The sequence below is a fragment of the Podarcis melisellensis genome (genome assembly GCF_964234715.1).
Source record: "Podarcis melisellensis genome assembly, chromosome: 3".
NCBI classification, from domain to species: Eukaryota; Metazoa; Chordata; class Lepidosauria; order Squamata; family Lacertidae; genus Podarcis; species Podarcis melisellensis.
The window spans coordinates 50728639-50755045 of record NC_138530.1 but is presented as its reverse complement, the minus strand read 5'-3'; the positions used below and the strand labels follow the sequence as shown (position 1 = coordinate 50755045).

General features: G+C 42.5%; 1 long non-coding RNA gene across 3 annotated transcripts in view; it reads right to left on the bottom strand.

Moving 5' to 3' along the window:
- LOC309367560 overlaps window positions 1–24670 on the bottom strand; it is a 58929-nt gene extending 34259 nt beyond the window's left edge. For 2 of the 3 annotated variants that reach the window (XR_014167213.1, XR_014167215.1), the window contains exons 1-3: window positions 24361–24670; window positions 9349–9458; window positions 6629–6704 (exon numbers count right to left, since the gene is read on the bottom strand). This is a non-coding gene — a long non-coding RNA (uncharacterized lncRNA). Of the gene's footprint in view, window positions 1–6628; window positions 6705–8560; window positions 8892–9348; window positions 9459–24360 lie in introns of all 3 variants that reach the window. The other variant, XR_014167214.1, reaches the window with a different exon arrangement.
- Window positions 24671–26407: the final 1737 nt, after the last annotated feature.

Below are 26407 nucleotides of genomic sequence, written 5' to 3'. Positions count from 1 at the left end.
GGAAAAACTACTTAAGCCACACTTTCCAAAATGATTCACAAAGAAAAAACAAAGCTATCCTTCAAAATTTGCACTTCTCCAAATTGTGCAGGGCAGTTCTCCAGCCAAGTAATGTGTACAAAATGCAAATACTAGAGTAAAGCACACATCAAAATACATATACAGCAGTAACTTGGTTCTCAAACTTAATCCGTTCCGGGGGTCCGTTTGACTCCCGAAACTGTTGAAAAACCAAGGCACAGCTTCCAATTGGCTGCAGGAGCTTCCTGCACTCAAGCAGAAGCCGCGTTGGATGTTCAGCTTCCAAAAAACGTTCGCAAACCAGAACACTTACTTCCTGGTTTGCGGTGCTCGGGAGCCAAGCCGTTCAAAAACCAAGGTACCACTGTATCAGGCAAAATAGCGTATAAAAATGCATTATATTAAGAGAATTTGCTTTGCAAAAATGTGTATATTAGGCAAAAGTACATACAAAAATGTGCCTGTTAGGAGAAATTCACAGTAATATACTGGTACATTCTTGTGAGGACATTTTTTTTATTTTTTTGAAAAAAATACATGAACTGTTGTGAAAGCATGGAGAACTGAAGAGCGGCAAAGCCAGACACTGAAACTGAAATTGAGAGATTCTCCCATCCTTAAGCTCCTATATCTCTGAGCACTTTACTAATTTGAGGCACGCAAATCTCTCTGTTTTGATGCACCTGCTCCAACAGCCTCTATTTACAGCAACATTAGGTCATTATTTTGTGTATTGACTATGAATAGACTAGAGGCTAAGAGTGGGCCACTCAATACAGTATTATCTCCAGCTGCAATCCACTTTGCTGCCCTATCCCCCTAAATTCTGAAAGGGCATCCCTAATGAGAAGTGCCTCCCTCACCTGACAGTCCTGCAAATGATTTGGAGGTAAGTCATCGCTCAGACTATCAGCCCCTTTGCAGGACTTTTCAACGGTCCCCTCAGCCCCTCTAAAATATTTGAGGGGGCCAAGCCCCTCCAAAGCTGATGGGCATTGCCATTCAAATGGGGGGTGCCCCCTCTCATGATTGATTATGCTTACCTGCCCCCCTATTTTATTTAAGTTGGCACCCTTGTGAATACACTTCCACAATTCCTTGCTTTTCGTAGCTTCTTAAGAACAATCCCATGCTGAACAGGATAATGAAATATTTAAGCCCACACCTGCTAACACCCTCTTATTTACATCTCCAATGCTTTTTAATAGGAGATTGTGCTATGTTAACATTTGCTTTAGGAAGGAAAGATGGATAAGAAGTTCATAGAACTCCCAAGAGAATGAAGTAACAAGAATTATAGGTTGTGTGTTGCTCAGTATCAGCTAGGTTAAAGCAGAATCTGGAAAGAGAGAGGCTTTGACCAAAACATTTAGATAACTTTGTTTGATGTAATCCATTAAGGACTGAATTAATAAATCAAGCATTTGCATTGACTGAGGAGACTGAGGAAAGAGGCCAAGAAGCCACACTAGGATCACATCGGTAGTTGGTCCACATCAAAATGCTATAGCAGTCTTTATTTCCTAGTAAATCACTGCCTCTATTTTTCCTCTGGGACTGTCTTTCTTAAAAAGAAAAAAGAAAATAAAAGTGTGTGTACATATGCACTAGAATAGTAGAAAGCAGAACAGGGAATAGAGATTCAGCCAGTGCTGGATCAGTGTAACACTTCCGGAGATGATACAGATTCGCAGTTTGGGCATGTTCCTGGCCTCATCCCTGAACGTGAATGCCCACATCTCTGGGGTGGGCTAGAGTGCATTTGCACAGCTAAAGCTAGTGTTCCAGCTGCACCCATCCCTTTAGACATCTGATTTGGACACAATGACACACAACTTAGTTTCATCCTGTTTGGATTTCTGTAGCATGCTCTATGTGCCTTTGAAAAGTGCTCAGAAACCTCAAATGGCCCAAAGAAGTACAGCCCAATTGTTGGCTGGTGCTGATTATATAGGGAGCATATGACTCCCTTGTTACAACAACTCTCCTGGCTATCAGTCTGTTTCCTGGCACAAGTCAAAGCATTGTCTATAACTTATAAAGCCCTATATGGCTTAGGGCCAGGCTATCTGAAGGACTGTATTCTCCCATATGAACTTGCCCGGGCTCTCAAATCTTCAAGAGAGGCCCCACAGTCAATCCCACATGCCTCACAGGCATGTTTGGTGGGGATGCAGGAGAGGGCCTTCTCAGTGGCTGCTCCCAGACTTTGGAACTCCCTCCCTAGAGAAGCTAGACTGGCTCCCTCCTTGTTGTCCTTCTGCTGGCAGGTGAAGCTTGTTTTTTCCCCAACAGGCCTTTAGGAACTGACTTTTTAAAAAGGAAAGGGCTTTTAAGAGTGTTGTGCTTTCTTTTCTTTTTCTTTTTTTGCTACATGTATTTTAATATATTTGGTTTTCTGTTGGTTTGATTCTATTTGAGTTTAATTGGTCTTTAAACTACTATATGTGTTTCTTATATATCTTTTATATGTGTTTATCTTTTTGTATTTTACCTGTGTTGTTTTAATTTGTGCAAACTGCCTTGAGTCCCATTCTGAGGAAAAGGTAGGATATAAATAAATATAATAGCAATAGCTCTTTGAGGGGTAAACTACAAATCCCAGGATTGAGGGGAGGCGGGGGGGGAGCCATGTGTTTTCAGTGTGCTTTCAGTGTGCGATGTGGATGTGACCATTAAAAAGTCCAAATAAATTATAAAGTGCCTGTGAAAGAGGAAGAAAAATTGAAACCTCTTTCACCAATGAAGCAAACTTTTGAGAAATGGGAAGGACAGGTTTCAGGACCAGACTGCGTCATCCTCAGGAAGAACTCCAGCATCACAAAATATCAAAACCAGGGGAGTAACTGTTTCCATGGCACAAAAGAGGAGGAAGCAGAAGAGTAAAATGGACTGTTTTTTAGATAAAAGGTCAGCCATCTTTACAGAAGCTAATGAATCAAATGTCATTATATATAGAAGATACAAAAGGTCAAATAAATATCCTGAACTTGAGCTAAAATGTTATTGAACAATTGAAGAAAGAGAAGGTGAACAACTTTTTCCCATATAATAAACTATAATTAAGGCTATAACACTGATTTTGGCTGAAGTGTTGTTGCTTTAAAAAAAACAAAACAGGGCACTGAAACTACTGAACTTTAGGAAACAGAGAGAGAAAGAGGAACAGGAAACAAGCTTTACATCCTCTCAGGAGAAGAGGGGGCTTAACCCCGCTGAGTCTACTGCAGAAATTAAATTCTGTGGTCCTTAACCCCTTCATATACTAACTAGCAAATATGCATGGTTAGGTCTGACTGCTAAAAACTCCCAGTGTTTAGTAACACTGGATACAAAGTCCTCATATTCTCATATGACCACCATCTTCTTGCATTGAGATGGTTTGCAGTGCTGTAGAGCTAGATTCACTCTCTTTTACTCAGGGGTCAGAGACAGGATTTTAAAAGTAAATGAAAATACTCCCTCCTTGTAGACTTTTTAAACTTTCTTGCCTTTACAGGTTTGTATAAGAGTGCTGATATTTAAGAAGTTGCGGGACTGAAACTATTTAAACTGGAAAGGCCTGTTTTCAAAAAGTGGGGAGACTTTAGGAGAGACTCTGCTCCATCAACCAATGCTATTCTTCTTTAAATTTTGCTGACTGTTTCACCAGAACAGCATTCCGAGTCAAGGGGGTGGAGAGGAGCATTGCTCCAAGGAACAATTTCATAGCAAATAGCTCTCGTCAAACACTGATGGTACACCAGCAGATTTAATAATAAATTTGGATACCTGTCAAGTGAGATCAAATAGAATGAGAAGGAATTCCTTGTAGAAAAGGGGAGACGGGACATTTCCAACACTTGGGAGACAGTGGACTAAGCTCAATTCATTTTAAATTCAGATTTAGTTCAAAGATACAGAAGCCTCTTGGATTGGGGGGGGGGGGAGAGAAGTATATATATTTTGAAGGAAAGCTGATAAAATATATTTCTGAAAAGGGAACACTTACAAGTTTTTTTTATATAAACATTTAAAGGGGGAAACACATGTTTAAAAAAACTATAGAAGCTAACCACATGAAGAGAGGCATATGCACTTCTATAAGGTGAAACATGGTCTTAATAACTTCTATAATAACAGTGCACAATTATGCCTGATTAGGCAAAAGTGAAGATAATCTGGCAATAAAACTATCAAGCTACCAGCATGTAACCTAAGAAAATTATAAACTTTGACTGAAATCTCAACGCTAAAGGCAATTAGCTGTGTGGGCATATGATCTTACAGTCTTGTGCAAATCCCTTTTTGGATATGCTTTAAATAATGGAATCTGCAATTTTGATTTTTGGAAGGTGAAATGGCAATATTACGATTGAATATTAAAAAAAAGATCCATAAAAGTAACACAAGAGGCAACAAATAGCTCTAGGCAGAATATTATGTCGGCTGAACTCATGAGAAGATTTATATTTTTTGTTGTTGTTGTTGTAGAAATGAACAACCAGAGGGATTTAGAGATTGGAATAATATTAGGTTATGCTTAAATGCAAGCCCATAAAGTGGTGCAAAGAAGCACAGTTGCATCTTCTCCAGTAGAATCATGATGGCTTCATGTCAGCAAACTGAGGATCTGGACCGCAACATTTTTAAAATAAAGAGCCTACAGCAGCAAACTGGAGACAGAAGCTCCAGTGGTGCTCATAATGTGAGTGCCTGGTGAGTATCCAAGAAAATATAGGAGCTAGCATCAAATCTCCCAGCTAAACGTTGTCCATAAAATATTAACTAAAACTCTGAGCAAAAAAAAGAAGCCTACAAAAGATAAATATTTTAAATCCAGGTCAAGTTAGTTGTGGGCCGGGGAGCTAGCAGTAGTTAAGAAGGGTGTTCAACATATTGTTTCTGACAAGACTAAATGGTATCATCTGCAATGTGCTTCAGGGGGAATGTGCCCTGGGTGTAGAGGGTTTCATGATGTTGATGCATCACCTGAGCCTTTGAAACAACCTGAAATGGAGCCTATGGCTTTTAGCTGCTTACCTGCCACAAGGGTAAAGAGAACCATAGAAGCATGAACCTCTTGCGGCACAGCATCAGCGGCAAGGTAGCTCTGTTCACTGCCGGGGAAGCCCTCTTCACAAACGTGCTCGTAGCTAAATCTGTACGAATATGTGACTCCAAGGGGGTCCAATCAACCATAAGATGCCAGTGATACCTCTAGTGACTTTTGGTGGCTATTCCCATCTCTCCATCTTTTAGTCCTTCTTCTCAACCTATTTCCCTAGCTCTGTCTATAGAACTCATCTGGACCAGGAGGAGGGATGAATCTGTTTTAAACAGATTTATATATGGCAGACATGTCCAACGCATCAATCGCGATTGAACGGTCAATTGCGGGATGGATTTTGGTCAATCACACTATGGCAATATTTTTTGTGTGCATCCTCTTTCCTCCTCAGAGGATAGCAGCCCCCCCCCCAAAAAAATATACCCCTTATCTTTTATCTAAGTTATGGAAGTAATGGAAAGGAGCATAAGGCGATCCAGAAGGGCACAAGCTTCAGCCATGTGCGCCCATCCCTGGGAGCTGCCAAGGGTCCTGCGAGTGGTCGGCAGGGCAGTTCTGAAGCTGATTGCAGCGTTGGGCTTCAGTTGAGCATGAAGTTTGGGCCATCTGAGAGGAACCCTTCACCCCATGACGGAATGGCCCTGCAGTTTCGCATAAAAATATATTGATTTATGGAAGTGATTATCATTTGTTTGTTTTTTATCATAAGCTCAGCCAAATATAATATGTTTAAGTTGAAGAATGACAGTGGGAGAGTTTGGTAAATCGCTGCCAGTTTTTGATACTGGATAGTAGATCGCCACCTACTTGAAGTTGGACATTCCTAATATATGAAATTTAGTGGTGCTGACCTGATCAATCTTTGCCTGCATTGGACCACCTCTAGTATTGAGCACACACATACGTTTGAGCCTCCTGCACATTGTCAACTGTTTTTTGTTTTTAAAAACTTACTAATTGTATGCAAAAATACATATGGTATACACATCAATCCCCATGTGCTACTATATTTCTGAAGCATATTTTTTAATATATGAACACATAAGTATTTTTATACAGTTATCTGCATTGTTGTATGTTTTGTTTATGTGCTGGTTACATTATGAAACCTGTATATGCATATAATAAGTATATAATAATGCATGTAATATTGCAATAATTGCTTTTTTTTAGCATAACCTGGAAAACTCCCTGCCTTCTTAGATCAAGCAGGCTCCTTACTGTACTCTTCTGTGCCTGCTAAGAATGTTCCTATTTAGACAAGCCCACCCAGATGCTTAGAAAGTTGAGGTAATTTTAAACTTTTGTATGTTTTAAAGTAGGGTTGTGATTTTTTCTTGATTTTACTGTTTTATCTTTTTTTAACTGCTTTGAAGTTTCTCACAGTCAAGCGGCGTATAAATTTTATGAATAATAAAACAAACAAACAATTCATTTCTCATGAACAGCAAGAAGTGAGATGGAATTGGGGGGGGGATCCATTTGGATTAAGATCAGGTTTTCCAGAATTTCCATCCCTAACTAGGGCCATCTTCAGCCTGAAGCCCACCCACTCACCTTCACTCATAGCTGTCAGTAATTTGACTTTCTTGACTGCACTCTTGCTCTCTTCTCCTCATTTGTCTTCTAAATTCTACAGCAAACATTTCCAGTGTCTACAAAAGGGAAAGGGGAGCACATGAGTCTGAGTTTTTCCACAAATCCCAGAGATCCAGAGGTGCTTTTAGTCCTTTTCCCACAGGCCCAAACCATGTAGGACACATGCACCTGTCCCCACACCATGCATTAATTGGTTCCATGTGCACAGAAATAAGTTGTAGGTAGGTAGGCTCTATATCCTAGTATCCTGCCACCCTCTCCAATTTCAGAAAGAGAGCCTACACACGTACAAGCTGTTCTGTACACCCAGAGACAGTGTGCCTGGGAGTGAGGGGCAGCAGACACAATCCTGCATCTTCCGAACACATCCATTGTACATGTTTCCAAAACATGCCAAAATGAAGCAGGTAGCCAACCAGGTAGCCAACTGTCATTCCCAGTTTTTGGTGAATTCCAACCTGGCCAGAATTTGTTCCGCTGAGAATTAAGCCTACTTCCCAGAAAGTCATTTCTTCACTTAAGAAGAAATAGCACACAGCTTTATCTGATCTAAACGTGTCATTTGTCACAGTTTGGGCTCCTTATGAGTGCCACTTGGAACTTATTTTGTCGGCAGTCTGTTTCAACCTTGCAGTTGTGCTTGTCCATCAAATTAAGTAAAGAATTCCTTCCACCAATGTCTAGAAACTAAGAAAGGATTTCACTTTTCAGAGCAAGACTTTCGGCTCATCCCCTTACCTGTTATCTCTCCTCCCCTTACCTACTGATAGGTCTTTTCTTCTGAGTTGAAGCCAAAGATGCTTAAGGCATTACAAACATTTTTGCTTTGTGAAAGCAATTGAATCACTGCTAGGGTTGTATGATCCTACTTTCATTGGCTATATTTCACTGATGAAAGCTTGTTTTTTTCAGTTGATTGATTCATGTATGATATCCCTGCTTTCAGTATCCCATTCTTCCTTGGCCCCTCCCATCATTATTTACAAATATCTATATCACCTTCTCTGCCCACTGCAGGTGGGTGCTGAATTCAGTTTTTGCCAATGTCCTCTGGCTGCCTATTTATCTACATTTCACATGATGAGCACTCTTTGGGTTTGGTCAGTCAGTCAGCCACAAATCTACCTATCAGTTGCCTCTTCACACCGTGCATAGTTAAGTGATTGAATTCGCTCCCACAGGAGGCAGTGAGGGCCACCAGCAGGGATGGCTTGAAAAGACAAATTCATGGAGATTAAGGCTATCAATGGTAAGAGCCGTGTTGGCTGTCAGAGACATTGTGCCTTTGAATACCGGTTGTTGGAAACTGCAAGAGGGAAGAGTGCAGTTGTGCTCAGGTCTTACTTGTGGACTTCCTCTGGGAATCTGGTTAGCCACTGTGAGAAAAGATTCTGAGCTAGACAGACCTTTGGCCTTCTCCAGCTTGGCTCTTTGTATGTATGTATGTACGTGTGTATGTATGTATTTAATATGTGGGACACGGGTGGCAATGTGGTCTAAACCACTGAGCCTCTTGGGCTTGCTGATCGGAAGGTCAGTGGTTCAAATCCCCACAACGGGGTGAGCTCCCGTTGCTCTGTCCCAGCTCCCGCCAACCTAGCAATTTGAAAGTATTTAATATCCTACCTTTTCCTCCAAGATGGCCAAGGTGCAGTGCATTATTTTACCCTTCCCCACTTAATCCTCCCAACAACCCTGTGAGGTAGGTTAGGCTGAGAGGCAGTGACTGGCCCCAAGTCACCTAGTGAGCTTTGTAGCTAAGACTGGACTCCTCGTCTCCCATTTCCTAGTCTGACCATCAAACCACTGCACCACACTGGTTCTCAATATGAAGATAATTATGTTCATGCTCATAATCCCCATGCTCCAGATGCCACCACAGTTGCTTACCTGGTAAGGGCAGGAGATGGTGAGATACGAAAGCACTAGCAGACATGCACATGGCAGAGGGATCAGCAGGACAGCTGGCAGGGCCATCTCTGAATAGTCCATCTTTGCATGTTCTTCGTCTGCACAGAATCCTTTACTGATTTGTCTTGCCAGTGTCTATGAAAGCCACACCACAATACATGTCTTTTCAGGCATCCAATACGTGGTGGTGGTTGTTTTTGTGAGAGACGCAAATGGGAATACTCCAAAGGTAGACTAAAAATTTCATTGACACAATTTATAAGCATGAGCTTCAGGGAGCAACTCTCCTTGTCTCTTTCTCTGCACCCAGCTGACAAAACATAAACATAATTATCGCTACATTTTTGGTTCTGATTCTGGAGAAACCAGTGGCTCTCCAAACAGTAGTGGTTTCTACATGGATGGTGCACCCTGTGAAGTGATTACAGTCAAGGGACAAGCACTACACAGGAAGAGTAATCAGCCAGATAGGCAACGGCATTGTTGTTCGTTGGTGCCGCAGCTGGCAGATCATATTCTTCTTTAATTATTTGATTTGTTAAATATTTATGAAGAGTGTCTGGTGAACAAAAAAATAAAACCACCACCCAGATGTTTGGAGACCTTGTAGCTGAATGTTAATTCGTAGCAGGGTGCCCAGTGGCACAGCGATTTCCATTCAGCCGAAAACAAACCACCCTAACAAAAGATAATAATTCAATTAGTATAACAGAAGGGGCAAAACATCAGGATCCTTTTAGTTTAGGATTGTGTGCACAATGACTTACTTCTAGCATGCAAGGCCAAACATGCGCTTTGGGCAGGATTTACATTCACTTCATACCCTCTGCCCCCTCTGCTTCTGTTGAACATGTTGATATCCAAACCCATTGTTCAGCTGGAATAGTAAAAAAGGGGGGTTCACCAGTGAAGAAAACAACAGGTATGACTTTCATTGTTATGTAAGGAACTTATTTGAAAGGAAAATATGCGTGTGGGTCTCAATTAATTCAGTGCAGAATGGTTTTTACTTTATTTCCCCCCTTGGTCAATAACAAGCTTTCTGGGTAGCACACAAGGTAAAAAAATATTTTTTCAAAAAACAAGAATACAATTTCAATAGAATAATTATATAGTTATTATATTTATTTATATCCAGCCTTTTCCCCTGACGGGGACTCAAGGCAGCTTATAGCTAAAACAGAAACAGCTAAAAGTATGGGGGGCAGAATTATAGCAGCAGATGAAATGATGCAAGGAAATAGAGAGAAAGTGGTTGAAGCAAAGGCTGGCAAAAACAGCTTTCCAATGGCCAATCCCTTTTGGCCTCTTCCAATTTCTGAGAATCTTCAAATCACTTGACTTAAAAGTTGTTTTGGGATCTTCCTTAAAATGCCTCTGATCCCATAAAACAGAGGTTTTCAACCTTTTTGTGTCCACAGCTCCCTTGACCAACCACATTCTTTCTTTGGCACTTCTGAAGGGCTTAGGAGCCCAGTTATGTCACCCCTTGCCTGAAGAGCTAGAAGCCTCCCTTGTGGAGTGTTCCCTCCTCAGTCTGCTCTCTTCTCCCCTCTCTTTGGGAGTCCTCCGGGCAGTCGCTGCTTCTGCCCCGGTCTCTGAGTTGCACCCCCTGCCTCCAAGAGAGGTGCCTTCCTACAGGGGCCTGGGAAGAGGATGCCCCCAGCGTTAGTGGCCCAACGTAGACTAACAAAGCTGAACATGAAGCCAGCACCTTATCTTGGGAGGCAGCAGTGGCAGCAGTGAGTGCTGCCAGGCCTGCATGGCAGAAAGGCTCCCCTTCAGTACCAGGCACTCAGCTGCCAGGCAGGCCTTGCACACAGCAAGCACAAGAAAGGCCAGGCATCGCCTGTCTGCCTGCTTGCCTGGCTTCCCACTTATCTGCCCATTCCCAACAGCAAGGGCTGGTGGACTGGCTGACTGGTCCCCCTCACCCACTTGCTTGCTTACTCCGAGGACACCTCAGCTCCTGGCAACCAACACCCCCTGGCCAGCCCCAGAGACACCATTTGCTTGCAGAGCTTGTAGCCAGGGCTGCTGCAACAAACAGCCGTACAAGCCTTTGGGAGGCAGACATGCAAGAAGGCAAGAGAGGAGAAAGGGAAGGAAAGTGGGACAGAGGCCAGTGTTGCCTGTGGCACCCCTGACTATCATTCAGAGCCAGTGTGGTGTAGTGGTTAAGAACGGTAGTCTCGTAATCTGGGGAACCGGGTTCGCTTCCCCGCTCCTCCACATGCAGCTGCTGGGTGACCTTGGGCTACTCACACTTCTCCGAAGTCTCTCAGCCCCACTCACCTCACCGTGTTTGTTGTGGAGGAGGAAGGAAAAGGAGAATGTTAGCCGCTTTGAGACTCCTTCGAGTAGTGATAAAGCGGGATATCAAATCCAAACTCTTCAAATCCAAATCCTTCTATTCAAGGGACCCCAGGGTGCCATGGCACACTGGTTGAAAACCACTGACCATAAAAGCGTTTGTTTGAGGGAGGAAATTATTTACCTTTGTCATTAATATAGTGCAAATCAGATGCATCAAGTAGCCCATAAGCAAGGCCTAGGGAAGGCTAATAACCCTTCTCTGTTGTTAGTCCCCCCTGCTTCAGCAGACTTCAGATGAAGGTTACTTCTGAACCTGGAGGAGGAAAGTTGTCCATCAGTGGATGTTTGCTGAAGTTGCTATAAGGAACTTCCAGGTTCAGAGGCAGTCTATCTCTGAATATACTGAGGCTGGGAAGGCCAACAACAGGAAAGAACTTTTGACTTCAAGCCCAGCTGTGTCTAACCTAATTTAATGGCTGCAATCCAATCTGAGGCTGCAATCCAAACCTCTCTCCCCACCCCCACCCCTGAGTATGGAACAGGACCACTGCCGCATCCAGAGCCCTGCCACACATGGGCGGGGGGGGGCAGGGTGGAAGGTAGAGGGGGCAGGCAGACTGCTGCACCACAAAAAGGAGGATCTCAGCTTGTATAGCTGCAGAGCTATTAGGAGAAAGTCCACACCTCCTGAAATGTACCATTTTAAGAAAATACTAAAACTACAAGAGCTTTGTCTCTTACTGAATCTGTCAAGCCTGCACTCATCTAAAGTGAGATATTGGCGAAATGCTAAGCTACTCTCAGAAAGGTTATTAATTCAAATTTAGATATTTTACTGAAAACCACAAACACTCAAGTTCAGTTTGCAGATCTGCAATCACCAGATCTGTTTCAGCTCTGCTGAAAATAACCTTTTAAAAAGCGCCTGAAATGAATGCTTGCATTCCAGCTCTCAAAGAAGGGGGAGAAAACTAAGGTCAAAGTTCTCTCGTTTGTTGCTGTAAGCAAGTGTCACTGCAGCAGATAAAATAAGTTGTTTTAGGTGAACAGGGAAGACTAGCAGGCCATCCTAGATCTGTATCATATCTCTTGCAGCGGCTGGTACTAGAAAAGACTTTTTAAAAAAATAAATAAATCATGAAACCCCAGTGTGTACAATTACAGAATAATTTGTCCAAAGAGAAAGTTTACTTCCACAGCAGGCAGGCAGAAATGGGTTTATATTATAAAACATCGCAGCTTACATCTTGCCAAACAAATTAATGCAGATGTTTATATTTTCAGGATTCAGGCGGCAAACGTGAATATGTAAACAATAGGGCTGTGCACCAGATTTGGCCAAGTCAAATATGGCCCAAATTGGGCTTATTCTGAGGCATTCTGGTATCAGTCAAGATGGGATGAGACAGCCCTGGATCATTGCGGTTCAGGTTGGATTACGTAAAGGAAACCTTTTGCAAAGCTGCACCCTGCAGAATTGATGCTTCCATACAACAGCTGTTCTCTGCAAGGAAACCACTTGAGAAGGAGCCCCCCCCCCAACTGACCTCCTGCTCTTGGTGTGTTTAATTAGGGGTTTGATTTTGTTTTTTAAAGCAAATTAATCATTAGCCCCATCCCAAACTAAATCGGGACCAGATCTGGGGCAAGGAGTCCCTGAATTGACCCTGGGTGGGTCAGCCTGATTTTTTTTGTGGGGGGTGTGGATGGATCAGTGCAACAGAGCAGATAGTGGGGTTCTACACAGCTATCAGAGCTATCTTATATATTTTTCCTCGTTCTGTCCCACCTAAAAATGAATATGAATCGTATGAGCCTTCCACCAATTTAAGCCTCTCTAAGGCCCACTAAGGGTGCAGGTCATGACTGGACCTAATGGTCAGGGGTCCCTTTACCTTTACCTTTAAGGCCCACTGAAGTCAAAGTGGGGAGTGAAGCATCTGACCTTAGGCTGCAGTCCTCCACACTGGGGGTAGGAAACTTGTAGCCTTCCAGCAGGTATTGGACTCCCACCAGCCCCAGGCAGCAGAGTCACTAGTCAGGGATGCCAGAAGTAGTCCGAGAACATCTGGAGAGCCATAGGCTTTCCATTCCTGCTATATGCTATACCTGAGAATAAGCCCTGTTGACCTGATGAGGCATACTTCTGAACAGGCATGTATAGGATTGTAAACTCTTATCCTTGGCTGAATCGTGCCATAATTTGAGCGAGGAGAGAGAGATGTTTCGACCACCATTATTCATCTGTTTAAACAAACCTTTGATTTGGTTGTTGCTTAATTTAATTCATTCATTTATTGTTAGCTCTGACTTTCTATGCTCTTTCTGCCTTTCTCCTTTTCATTTTGGTAAATGATTTTGTTTTGTGGAGAATGAAGGAGATGTTACTATGGGGAGGGACCCTCTTTGCACCTGAAATGCGCTAATATGTTTCATTAAGCTCCATCTGCCTCTGTGGACATCAAGCAGTGGAATGTATATGTACGAATGGCAACGAATGGCGACAAAAAAAAAACCAGGTGTGTGTGGATGTTTGCATGACAATCCTGCACCAACAAAAATTGGATTTGAACAAGGCTGTTTGCCCAGGACATTTATTCCTAAGAAAACATAGAAATAGCCACTGTAGATTAAGCACTGGCCACTTCAATGGGTTTGATCACAAATATAAATGTAAGTCTTAATGTAGAAGTTTAAGCTTCTTTTACCTTGAAATCACTACGCTTAAGTGACAAGTTTTTATATTAAAAATCACTCAACACTGAATAGTTTTTAATTATGAATAAGCTATCACTTCATTTAGCACATCATTTCATAATTCAATTTACACATTTCAATGGCCTCCCAAGGAGTCTCATCTTATAGTCTTTCGTCAGCAAACCAAAGCATATGGCAGCATGAAAAATGATTATCTTATTAAATAAATAAATAAAATGCAACCAGATAATTTAGAAAGTAAGACTGAAATCATTAATCCATTGATATGAGCCCTCAAAGTTATAAAAAGAAATTTCATAACATGGATCTTTAATAACAGTTAGTTCACAAAAGTTTTCATACATTTAGTTCTTGTCATAAGTGATATTTTCCTAGTATTAGTAAAGGTACGTGCTATTTCCCTTAAGTTTCTCAGAATATCACACGAATTAAGACACTGTGATATTTATTTTAGTTGATTAATTAATTACTTTGCTAAACGAGAGCCAGTTAACTTACTGTACTATATTTAGGCTAAGATTAATATTGTGACACGTTCAAATAATAATTCCATGAGATTTTTTTTCTTTTTCTAATATTCAGGTTTTATCCTGTCTTTTCTTCTCTTTGCTTCCTGGAGTATAACTGATGCAAGGCATTACTACTCCCAACCTTATCAGATAGCCAAATAAATGGGTTCACCGCATCTCACAGTAAAATGATAGCCATTTGGCCTCCAATAGCGTTTCCATCCATCACAGGCAATTTAAAACTGCCAAAGGTCCAGAATGACTCACGAAGAGTGGCAGGTAGGACTTGGAGAATAACACATACATTTGTGTTGGTCCAACCTTATCAGCGGGACATATCCTCACACCTGATAGACTGCAGCCATTAACTAATACTCCACACCGTAGCTGGATAACCAGCAGGAGAAGAGAAGGGTTGACAGCTAATTTCTAAAGTGCCTTGATCCTCGAGTAAGTGACAGAGCAACCCTAATTATAGGAAGCTGGTGGAACTAACAGAGACTTAAGGCATCCCTGTTCCAAGCTGTGCTCAGAAGTAGGACTGCTGCCTCCTTAGCCAACACAAGCCTGGCAGAGGGAAAACAAGCCTTTAAAATAGAGTTTGACTTAGCATCATGGAACCATAGAATGGTATAGTTGAAAGAGATGCCCAATGACCATCTAGCCCAGGGGTGAGCAAACTTTTTCAGCAGAGGGCCAGTCCACTGTCCCTCAGACCTTGTGGGAGGCCGGACTATATTTTTTGGGGGGGGTGAATGAATCACTATGCCCCACAAATAACCCAGAGGTGCATTTTAAATAAAAGGACACATTCTACTCATGTAAAAACACTGATTCCCAGACCCTCTGCAGGCTGGATTTAGAAGGCGATTGGGCCAGATCCGGCCCCCAGGCCTTAGTTTGCCTACCCATGATCTAGCCCAATCTTCTGCAACGAGGAACCTCAACTGGATCACACGAGACGGTGATTTATTTGTGCTTTTTGTCTCTTGTGAACCACCCTAAGATTTTTTTTTTGATGAAGGGTGGTACATAAATTAAAAATGGCCACCCAACCTCCGCTTAAAAACCTGCAGTGAAAGAGAGTCCGCAATCTCCCAAGGGAGACCATTCCACTGTCAATCAGATCTTGCTGTCAGAAAGTTCTTCCTGATGTTTAGTCAGAATCTCCTTTCTTGTCATTTGAAGCCGTCGGTTTGAGTCCTACCCTCCAGAGCAGGAGAAAACAAGCTTGCTCCATTTCCCATGTGACAGCCCTGAAGATATTTGAAGATGGCTATCATATTCCTGACTGTAGGAGCTGCTTGACAGTGGAACTTGACTCCTTCGGAAGGTGGTGGACTCTCCTTCACTGCAGGTTTTTAAGCAGAGGTTGGATGGTCGTATGTCACAGATGCTTTAGCTGTGATTCCTGCATTGCAAGGGGTTGGACTCGATGACCCTTGGGGTCCCTTCCCACTCTACAATTCTATGACTCTATGGTTCTGTGACACAACTTTGTGGGTCCTAGACACTTCTGCAGTCTGATAAGAAACAGCAATAGAGGAGAATAAATGAAACCAGGGGAAATCTTAAGACATGGCAGACAGATTCTTGGCAGTGTTGGGTCTTGTTATTTCAGGAACTGACAAAAAACTTTACCTGAACTTCTCTGAATGGACAGCCTGCATCCTGCTCTTATAGAAAGAAGAGTCAGGCCCATTATGAATGCTGTTTTTATGTCTAAAGCAATTGAATTCTGAGCATTCTGCCTGCTTCCCTCATTGGGATGTAGAAGCATTTCTTTCTGATTAGTCCCAATGAAATTTTATCAGAAAACAGTTTGAGGCATATCTAGGATGCTTTTATTTTATAATCAGTTATGGTTGGTGGTGGTGGTGTTTTTTTACCACATTTTCATTTTAATGACTATCAATTTAGTGTCAAAAGTGTGTTCAACTAGTAATGATATAGAAGGCAGAGGAAGCATTATTACAATATGAAGACTAAAATCCACTGCATAGTTAGGTAGGAGTAAGCCCCTCTTAGCTTAATTGAACTTTCTGAGTAACATACACGAGATCAGGCTGAATGCATGCTTTCCAGTGTAAATTGCAAAATTCAGAGCAAAGTACCCTCTGTCTGTAACGTATGGAAATTATTGCCATCTCTCCCCCCCATAGGACATTTTGAAATGGAAATGACAAAACATGAATTTAAATGCTGCAATTGCTTCTTAGCCGACTTATCCAGGGGGGCTAAAGTGTGCGCCCACGCACACACAGACAAACCTATCACCATCCTCATTGCTTTGTTCTTAGCAATCTTATGTGTCACTGACATTTGATAAAAAGTGGATTGGAAATAGTGTTTAAAACTCCTGCGCATGTAATCCAAATATGCATTTCTTCTCAAACAATTTTACATCAGTGGCTTCCAACATTTATCAAGGCACAAGGAAGATTATATGGCAGATGAAGAAGACCTTTGACCACATCTTTGCACCTAGACAATGTCTTTGGGAGTCAGCTCAGTTCACATGATTGACTTTGAAATACAAGAGCAGGCTCCATTCCACTGCCTAGGTTTGCATTAATTGATTGATTAAAAATAGTCAGCACAGCATCCGTGTTGGGACACTGAGTGCAGTACTTTCATCCAGATGGAAAGTTGCATGTGAAATATTGCAGATCTGTGATATCTTTTATTGGACCAGCACTGAACCAGTTCACACAAACATCACAACATTATGGATGAACCAAGAAACACACACACTTTGCTTGATATAAAAGGGCTGGATTATATAAAAATTGCAATATATAATCAATATGTGTGTGTGTTTCAACACACTGCAGCAAGTATAGATTATAAATGCATTCCAAGCACTTGAGAGCAATCAAAGGCAATTTTTAATTTTGGTAGTGTATGACACTACCAAAGCATGTAGCAAATTTGTAGGAAGAATCATAAACAGTAGAGTAGGTAGGAGTCTTTTTTCATTATTATTATTTTTAATGCTACTGTGTAATAGAAAGGTGAGGGGTAGTAGGAGGATGGAAAATGTAGCAACAGAAAAGTGAGCGATTGAGATTTTGATGCATTTCAGAATCAAGACTGAAGGGAGTGGGCAGCTGGTACACATGAAAGTGTGGGGGACTTGTTAAGAATAGGTTATTGACAATGGGTAGATGGCATCAAAAATATCCTGGAACTATTATTATAAAGTCACTGGGTTTATATGCCTGCTGTTTTTGTCCATGGAGTTTTCTTGGCAGGAATACTGAAGTGGCTTGCTGGTTCCTGCTCCAAATCAGCCCTGAGTGCTCACTGGAAGGACAGATCCTGAAGCTGAGGCTCCAATACTTTGGCCACCTCATGAGAAGAGAAGACTCCCTGGAAAAGACCCTGATGTTGGGAAAGTTTGAGGGCACAAGGAGAAGGGGACGACAGAGGACGAGATGGTTGGACAGTGTTATAGAAGGGAGCAACATGAGCTTGACCAAACCGCAGGAGGCCGTGGAAGACAGGAGTACCTGGCGTGCTCTGGTCCATGGGGTTATGAAGAGTCAGACACGACTAAACAACAACAACAACTGGGTTTAATCTGTGCCTGAGCTGAATCTATATTGTCTAATGCTGCAGTTGGGGATGGGTTAACCGTATCATTTCAAATTCATTACTGTTGTTGTTCTAGAGCCTAGAACCTTTGTTCTCATGTAGCATTGCAGCTGGAAGGTCAGGAGATTTTCAGGGCATGTATTTCTATATTTGTCTTCCATAATGGGTACCTGATAACTTATATTCTGATTATGGTAATTAGAGCCTGTAAGTAGGGAAGAACACACTGCCTCCATTGCCATTCCACAATATGTAGAACTTAAGATCAGCAACATAAACCAGCATTTGTTTTTGACACCATCTAGCATACCTCCTACTCAGATACCATGAGGCTACGTTGTGCATAATAACATCCAACTCTTTCATATTTCAGTGGCTTTCATAGTTGCAGACTTATACACAAAATAAGGGCATGTCCCAGACAAGGTCAATACAGTGATGGAAATGTAGAGGTGCATGTTTAACCACCACAGTGAAAGCCATGATTAAATGCTTAACTGTGGTTAGATAAGGGGTGTTGGGGGGTAGTACTTCTGGTGGGACACATCCACTTTTGGTCTCCACACTGCACTTCTCCCCTGTGGTTCCTAGAAGCTGTCAGCATGTGACAGTGGCCATGTCCCTGGAATTGCTTCAACAGGCCAGCTAAACAAAAACAAACAAATAAAAAACTGGCCAGCTAAACCAGGTGGAGTTGGCTGATGGGTTTCAAACCCTTGATGAATTAGGGACTTCATGCAAAGACAGAGTCTAGTGGATTGAGTGGATGAGACCAATAGTGGGTCCAGTGGTCAAGAAGGCTATTTGCTGTTGCGGGAACTGAGGGGTAGATGAGGCTCCTCAACCTGGGAAGGTAGCCCATCTAGGAGAAGGAAAGCTCTTATCCTGAACCTCCGCTACTTGGCATGATATCTTTAGGAGAAGAAAAGGCTAAGGAGTAAACCCTATACCAATCCAGAGTGGAGTCCCTAAGACAATCGGATGTTGTATTGTACACCTCCTTCCAGCAACTCCTGCAGCCAAGCTGGTGGCAAATGTATGACTCTGCTTCCTTTTGGACCACATCAGAGAGGCCAAGAGGAGGGTCTTGTTGTCTGGACAGCCCAGGACCTCCATACACACTGCCCACACTTGTGCTCCAGGGAGGTCACTTTAGTGTTGCTAATGCAGCAGTTTGACTTCACCCTGGAGGCACACTCCATTGTCTCTTGAGACAGACAGATGCCAACAGGTTAGAACAAGACTGGCAAACCTATGGCCTTCCAGATTCCATTGGACTCCAAGTCCCATCAGGTCCAGCAAGGGTGCTGGGAGTCCAGCAACATCTGGAGGTTCCCCATCCTGGGTTTAATTATGCCCTAAGTCTTTTATTCACATATTATTGTTTTCAAATCCATTACTATCTCATTCTTCTTCTTCTTATGCTCTTCAGGTATACAGAGTCGTACCACTGGTCTACCTACCCCACTACTTTCTATTCTGACTGGCAGTGGCTCCCCAGAGCCACGATAGAGGTTTCCCCCAGTCCTGCTGCCTTTTAAGTAGAGATCACAGGGATCGAACTTGGGAACTTCTGCATACAGAGTGTATGCTGTACCATCAAGCTACTACTCTTTTCAAAGAGCTTCCATGTAGAACTCGCAGAAATTACACACCAAGGTGCTAAACACTTACATCACTCCAGTTTGCTAATAGATTGTATCCTTAAGGCTGGCTATTAAATTAAATGAACTCTTTATTTTCACACTCCAAGCCAAAAAAAGTCAGGGCAGCCTGTGAGATCTTGCCAGTACCTCAATGAAAATGAAGAGGCTGAATTTAAAGGAGGACTTGTGGCCAGGGGTGAAGAGGGGAAATGGAATCTGGTAGTATTTTATAAACTAGTTGCAATAAAAAAATTAGAATTCTTCTCCTTTTTTGCCTTTTTCTTCTTCTGCAGTGCTTTGAAACACACACACACCATTCTAAACAATAAGAAGCTTCCTAAATGAGCTACATAATGTTCCTTGCCATAATCACCACTGCAACGAGAAAATTGCTAACATCATTCCCGAGCCAGATTTGTCAGTCATGCTGCTCTGTGCTCTGAGTAACAATGTTCTGTGCAATTAATATCAAACCTTCCAAGGCAGCTCGGTCTGGTGAAATTCAGTGTGCTTCTGCCATCAACAGAAAACTGCAATGATGCTATACAAGAGTGTAGAAAGCAAAGGGGTGGAGGAGAAGAGAAACAGCTTTGTACCCGATTGGGCTAGGAATAGAAAGATAATTGCAGTGCATTTTGCACAAAATTGCAGCAGTTTGAAATGTCTCCCCACTCCCCACCACCCCGCCCATTTTCTGTTTAATTATAGTTATTATTGCACTCTTAAGAAATTCAGCTGGTGAGAAACAATTCCTTTTCAAACACATTCAGCCCAGCCATTATGCACTCTTCCTTTGTGACCTGAGATGAAACCCAAGTGCTAGTTGATTCCTATTTACACTCGGGGTCCTTAGGTGCAATCATTATTTTTGGGGGTCAGCATGCACATCTTGCAGAAGGAAACGGACAAGGCGAGGCGGGGAGACAGAGAGGTAAACAAAGCTATTCTTCTTGGCCTCTTGCTGTGCTTTGTAGTGCGGCGGTTTTTCGCTGGTATCCAAGAACGGCATTATCAGGCTGTAATGAATATGGGAAGGACCCAGTGGAAAGGAAAACAATGTTTCAGGTATGCATGGAGCAATCTGGAAACAGTAACCCCCGTGTGTGCTTAAACAGATATGAGCCTAATGCTGTGATTGGCAAAGAAACAGTCACAGCATTAGCACCGAAGAGGCAGGGGACGAAGGGAAGGAGAAGCCCACAAAGGCATCCCTTCAAAGCCATGCAATCGAGGCTTATAAATGGCTGGTTAAATGCACTTTGCTCATTTGAAGCTAGCCAGCATAATGCTCAAAAAGAAGATCCAGGTTAGAGACATTCTTTGATTGGGGTTTGGATTCCAAAAGGAAGCAGCTGTGTGAGGTAATGCAGGATGGAAATATACTGGAGCCCGCAGGACGCAAGATGGGGCTCATTTCAATGTTGATATGGAGGGTAATGCCAATCAACTTGGTCCTCAATCCAAAGAGCAGTCCTGGTGAAATCAATAAAGCCACTTGCACGGAGATGCTATGCTGGCCTCCTCATTATTAAAAGAAAAAGAGGTGTTAGCCTGTCAAAATGTAAACAACTCGGTTTTCCTAAGGGGTGGATAGAATGGCAGGCCCTTATGCTGTTGACTGTTGTTAGTTGTGGGGATTTATAATTCAGAAGCTGATCTGAAAAGTACATATTGTGTACATACGGAGTCCCAGGATCAAAAATCAGCAGCAGCTCCACCTGAAGGACCTTAAGCAACAGGACCAGTGAAAACCAAGCAGCAGCAACCTATGAGCCACATTCTGTCTCGAAGAACCCATATAGAAGTTTAGTAACAGAGTACATGGCTTGCATGCATAAGTTACCAAACTCAGTCTCTGCCATCTCCAGCAAAATGCGTATCTACATTGCAGAGCTGATCAGGGGGATATTTCTGCCTGAGACCTGGGAAAATTTCACCAATCGGATTGGATGTGTCTGAGTTAGATGGGCATGTGGTGTGGCTCAGGATAAGGCTCAGCTCCATGTTGTAGTAGGGTGGAGAATCTCAGGTAATTTTTTTGCTTTTAAAGAAAGGGAGTGATCTTTGGGTTGCCTATGAGCTACAAAAAGCATCAGCTCTCATCAACGTGGAAGAGGATGACCCCCTGTATAAATAGATAGTGTCTGTTCCATATGCCCCCCATTACATCACTGGAGCAGAGGAAGGGAGTTGGGAACAATGGCAGAAAGGCTTCTGCTGATGAGAAGTGACATCCTTGGCTGATTAAGTACATGCTCCATTGTGTATGAACCTCTTACTCTTGCTGTTCTCTTTCTGCTGCAGTACAGATACATATAGAAGTCATTAGAACAGGTTAAAGAGGGTCAGAAACAATGGAGGATGGTGTTAATTGATGGGAAGGGCCTGTAGAGGGCATCTGGGGCAATGCTATACTCAATAACGTATTGTGTTTCATCCTGTAACATCCCATCCAAAGCAGTTTATCTTATACTTGCCAGGGCAGGGAGGACAATAATCCAACTAATGCATTACTGCCAAATCACTCACCCTAACACAGGGTGGGGGACCTTTTCCAGCTTGAGGGCCACGTGCCCTTCTGGGCAACCTTCCAGGGGGCCACATGCCATTGGTGGATGGGGCCAGAGGGGAACTGGGTGGAGGGATGAATATATAAGATGGTATCTGCAGGAGGCTCTCTCCTCCATAGCTCAGTGATCAATTGTTATTAGAGGAGATACAGAGGAGAGGAGATATTAGAAGAGATTTGCAGCTTGAACATATGCCTTTTTCAGTTTATTTTTAAAAAACAAAAAACAAAAAACCTCAGAAGTACCAATGTTCAGCAGCACTTCTTCCCCTGATGCAAAGGTTTTAAGCCTTAATAACATGTGAATGAGCAAGCAAAAGTGTGTGTGTGTGTGTGTGTGTGTGTGTGAGAGAGAGAGAGAGAGAGAGAGAGAGAGAGAGAGAGATCCCCTCTCATGTGGCATCACAATTTTTTCACCTTTAACTGCAGGATCTCATTGATAAACATCAACTTCTTCACCTTCTCCCTTTGCCACATGCAACGCCAACAAGGAAGATTGAGGATGACACAATGGCAACCTCGTGTTTGTTCCTTTGTTGTCGGAACATGTTCCGTTAAAAACAAACGCCAGTATAATGATGCCAGAACGTTTTCTTGTCCTGCATCTGCCAGACTGGTTGCAGGATATATCGAGCTGCTGATCTGGTGAAATTAAAAAGCATGACTTGTCGTAGACACGTTTTAAGGGCACTGACAAATTAGAGCATGCCTAGAGGAGGGTGATCAGGAAACCAACTCCTATGAGAAATGAAGAATTATATAATTGTAAAGTTAGAAGCAGGAGTGCCAACTTGGCCCTGCAACTGTGGGTGCCCGGGGCCGTGGGTGCCATGCAGCATGCATGGCCCTAGTACCGAAATTTGTGGGTGCCCAGCCCCTTCGTGGGGAATTTTATGGCTGCTTGGGCACCCAGGCCTCAGGGAGTTGGCACCTATGGTTGGAAGGGACCCCAAGAATCATCTAGTCCAACCCCATGCAATGCAGGAATCTCATACATGACAGATGGTCACCCAACTTCTGCTTCAAAACATCCAAGAAGGAAGTATCCACCACCTCCTGAGGGAGTCTGTTTCACTGTCAATCAGCACTTACTGTCAGAAAGTTCTCCCTGATGTTTAGTTGTAATCTCCTGTCTTGTAACTTGAAGCCATTGGTTTGAGTCCTAGCCTCTGGAGCAGGAGAAAACAAGCTTGCTCCCTCCTCCATGTGACAGCTCTTTATAAATTTATCATATCTCCTCTCAGTCTCCTCTTTATCAGGCTAAACATACCCAATTATTTCAACCATTCCTCATGAGGAAGAAGAAATATTAAGGGGAGACATGACGGGTGTCTTCCATGATCTGAAGAGCTGTCACAAGGAAGACACAGCAGCAGACTTGTTCTGCTAGAAGGCAGGACTCAAACAAATGGGCAGAAAATGCAAGGAGGCAGATCTCAACTAAATATTAGGGTAAACTGACCAATGGTGGAGCTGTTCAATAGCAATGCTGACTGCTTTGTCTTACATGATAATCAGAAGTATAGTAAGGCAGATACAAAATGTTTGGGCAATGTTTCAAGCATAGAATTGATGAGCACAGGATTTCAATAAAAAAATATGCTTACGGCAAAGATTTCAGCAGCAATGTGCTTAGTTAGGAGCATTTTAGCAGCATACTTTGACAGATGCCTAAAGTAAAGATGGAATGTTGAAGCAAAACAGGGTACACATGTATTATGAGGCAGGTTGAGATGAAGAAATATTCTTGTCTGGGACAGTAAGGGCAAGGAAATAGGTGAAAGGCTGTGACTGATGGTGATTTAGGGAGCCAATCAGAAAGAGGCACCCCAAGTTAGAATAGGATATAGGGGTACAAAAGGCAAATAAGTTAGAAAGAAGGAACAGGTCCTAGATGTGTGAGAATGTTTGCTTGTGATGTTTATTCTCTCTATGCTCTTTTTATTTGATTCTCTTATAGTTGTAGCTTAATATACTTTTAAGATCACTAAAACGCATCTGATCTATCAGAACTGGATTTGGGAAGGGGGGGAGAGAATCCAATGTGCTCCCAATTTACCTCATCCAGCAGGGTAGTAGAATCCCAGTCAGAGAGTGTTGGGCTTGCGTCATAAAATATCTCATAAACATAAAATAAGATTCCTACTGAATGAAATATTTGGTGGATCTGTCTCATTTTGAACCTGGCAGTAAAGTTAAGAGCCTTGCTGTAAAAATAGATGCCCCCAAGTTGCTTTCCGCTGTTGCTTGGCAGCAATAATAGTCATGTTTGGGCCCATCACCATGGAATGTGAGCTTCTGGGGTCATGGCCTCACCACTATGGGTCTGGGATCCAGACAACAAGGGTATTCAGCCTCATGAGACAGCCATTGCCCACCTCTCCCCAACTTAACAGATGAGTGCTCTGTCCTCTTGTAACTCACCCACTGAGAAGTTGCTGGTTTTGCTGCTGCTTCTGAGACAGGTTAGAGGCAATAATGAGCCAAATGGAATTGGGGTTTGGCTGCAACGGATATGTCAGGTTTGTGTGAGAGAAAGAAAGCAGCATTGCTAAAATGTGTCATGTTGATTTAGTAAGCACTGGCACCCAGGAGCTCCCAGATTGATTTGGGGCTGGGCAGTGGTAGGAAATGCCACACCCCTTGAAAAGCTCATCTTATGGAGGCATTATGAGGCACATGCTTGAGCATGGATGGTGAAGAGTGGTGCTTGCATCATAATTAGATGTTGCAAATGGTCATCCCTGACCATGGTGGCTGGGGCTGATGGCAGTTGGAGTGTACCAACTTCTGAAGGGTGAATATTCCAACACAATGACATCATGGCATGTGGGATTTTCCCCCAACTATACATTATCAGGGACATGTGGGGAGAAGGGGAGACATGTAGTCCCAATCTATGTGTACTGTATTGATGATGAAATTTTCTCTCAGTCATTGAGGCTGCAATTCTAAACTCATTTGGTAGGGAGTAACTCCAATCAGAAACACTGGGACTTACACTGAATGAATACACTTAGCATTGTGCTGTAAATCCTCTTTAGACCAGCACAGATAAAATTACCAACATTTCCCTTTTTTTCTAACACAAAAAGGGGGGTGATCAATATATTTTGCCTCTGAAGAAAGGGGGAAGGAAGCAGTCAGGATTCTCTTATTATATGTCAGAAATGAATTAAGCTACTTAAAGAGCAGTAACTTGTTGGCTGTGCAGAGGGAGTGTAGGTGTGAAGAGCTTTATTTAATTGATCTGTTAAAATAAGACTAATTAATAGAAAATAGGAATCGCAGCTGCAAAGAAAAATGGCATATGGAGAGCGCTCCATTCATTGACACGTCTTTAAGAACTGCAAGGAAAAACTAACATCTGCAAAAGTCTTTCTTCCCTGCAGTGAGAAATTTCCCATCAATCTCCTTGTGATGTTTTCTGCTAGGATGCAGGCTTGTTTTCTCGCACATATCTTACTCAATACTTTAGGGAGAGGGAAAAAATATCAATGCATACGTAGCCAAGGGTAGATTCAATTCTCTGGAAGAAAAGAAAGAAAAATGAAAGGAGGGGGGCAAACCATTTCTGTCAACTATTTTCATGCGTCAACCAACTGACCCATTACTTTCAGGGATGCTGTTTATATCACAAACCCAGAGTGATTAATTTCAGATTCTAGGAGCAATTAAAGTTGCAGTGTTGGTAGTTACAAAACTACAGATCTAAGCATTAATTTGATCTGCTTACCAATATGAAACCCAATTTTGCTTAACTGTGCGCATGAAACTATTGATTTCTTGCTCTTGAGTTATGTTCTCACCGTGAAATCTGAAGTCATAGTTTTTCCATGTAGAACAAATTAAGACATTCAGAACAACAGCTGAACTTCTTGCCCTCAAGAATCTGAGAGTAGGCTTTCTTAAACAGGGAGCATATAGATATAGATATATACCTGTATAGGTGGGGATATGAAGTTGTGAAATATTTTCTTCTTTACCACATAATATAGTTGAATCTTCTGTATAAAATAATTAGCCCCCAGCCCATCAGTAAAACCAAATGACTGAGGATGTCATCAAACCACTCTTGCTACATCTAATTGCTCGCCTTATTCTGCCTTGGGTAAGATAAACTTTATTATTTTTTATTATAGGGATTATAATAAGAGCAATTCTCCTTAGAGCAATTAAGATCTGCTGGGGAGACACCGCTTGCTGTCCTGCTGTTGGGTGAAGCACATTGTGTGTTGATGTGGGCTAGGGGCTTCTCAGTGGTGGCACCCAGCTAATAGAATGCCCTCTTCTCTCTGAGGTGAATGATGCTGATGCAGTTTGCCTTTCAACACATGCTAAAGAGGCCCAGGCTTTTACAGGGGCTTGAGGTAATGAGCCAGCTGTGAATTCATAGATTCTGACTGCATATTTTTAAAGATTGTCCTCATTTTAGATATAACAGAGAGCTCTGGCCTCAAACAAGTAAGGA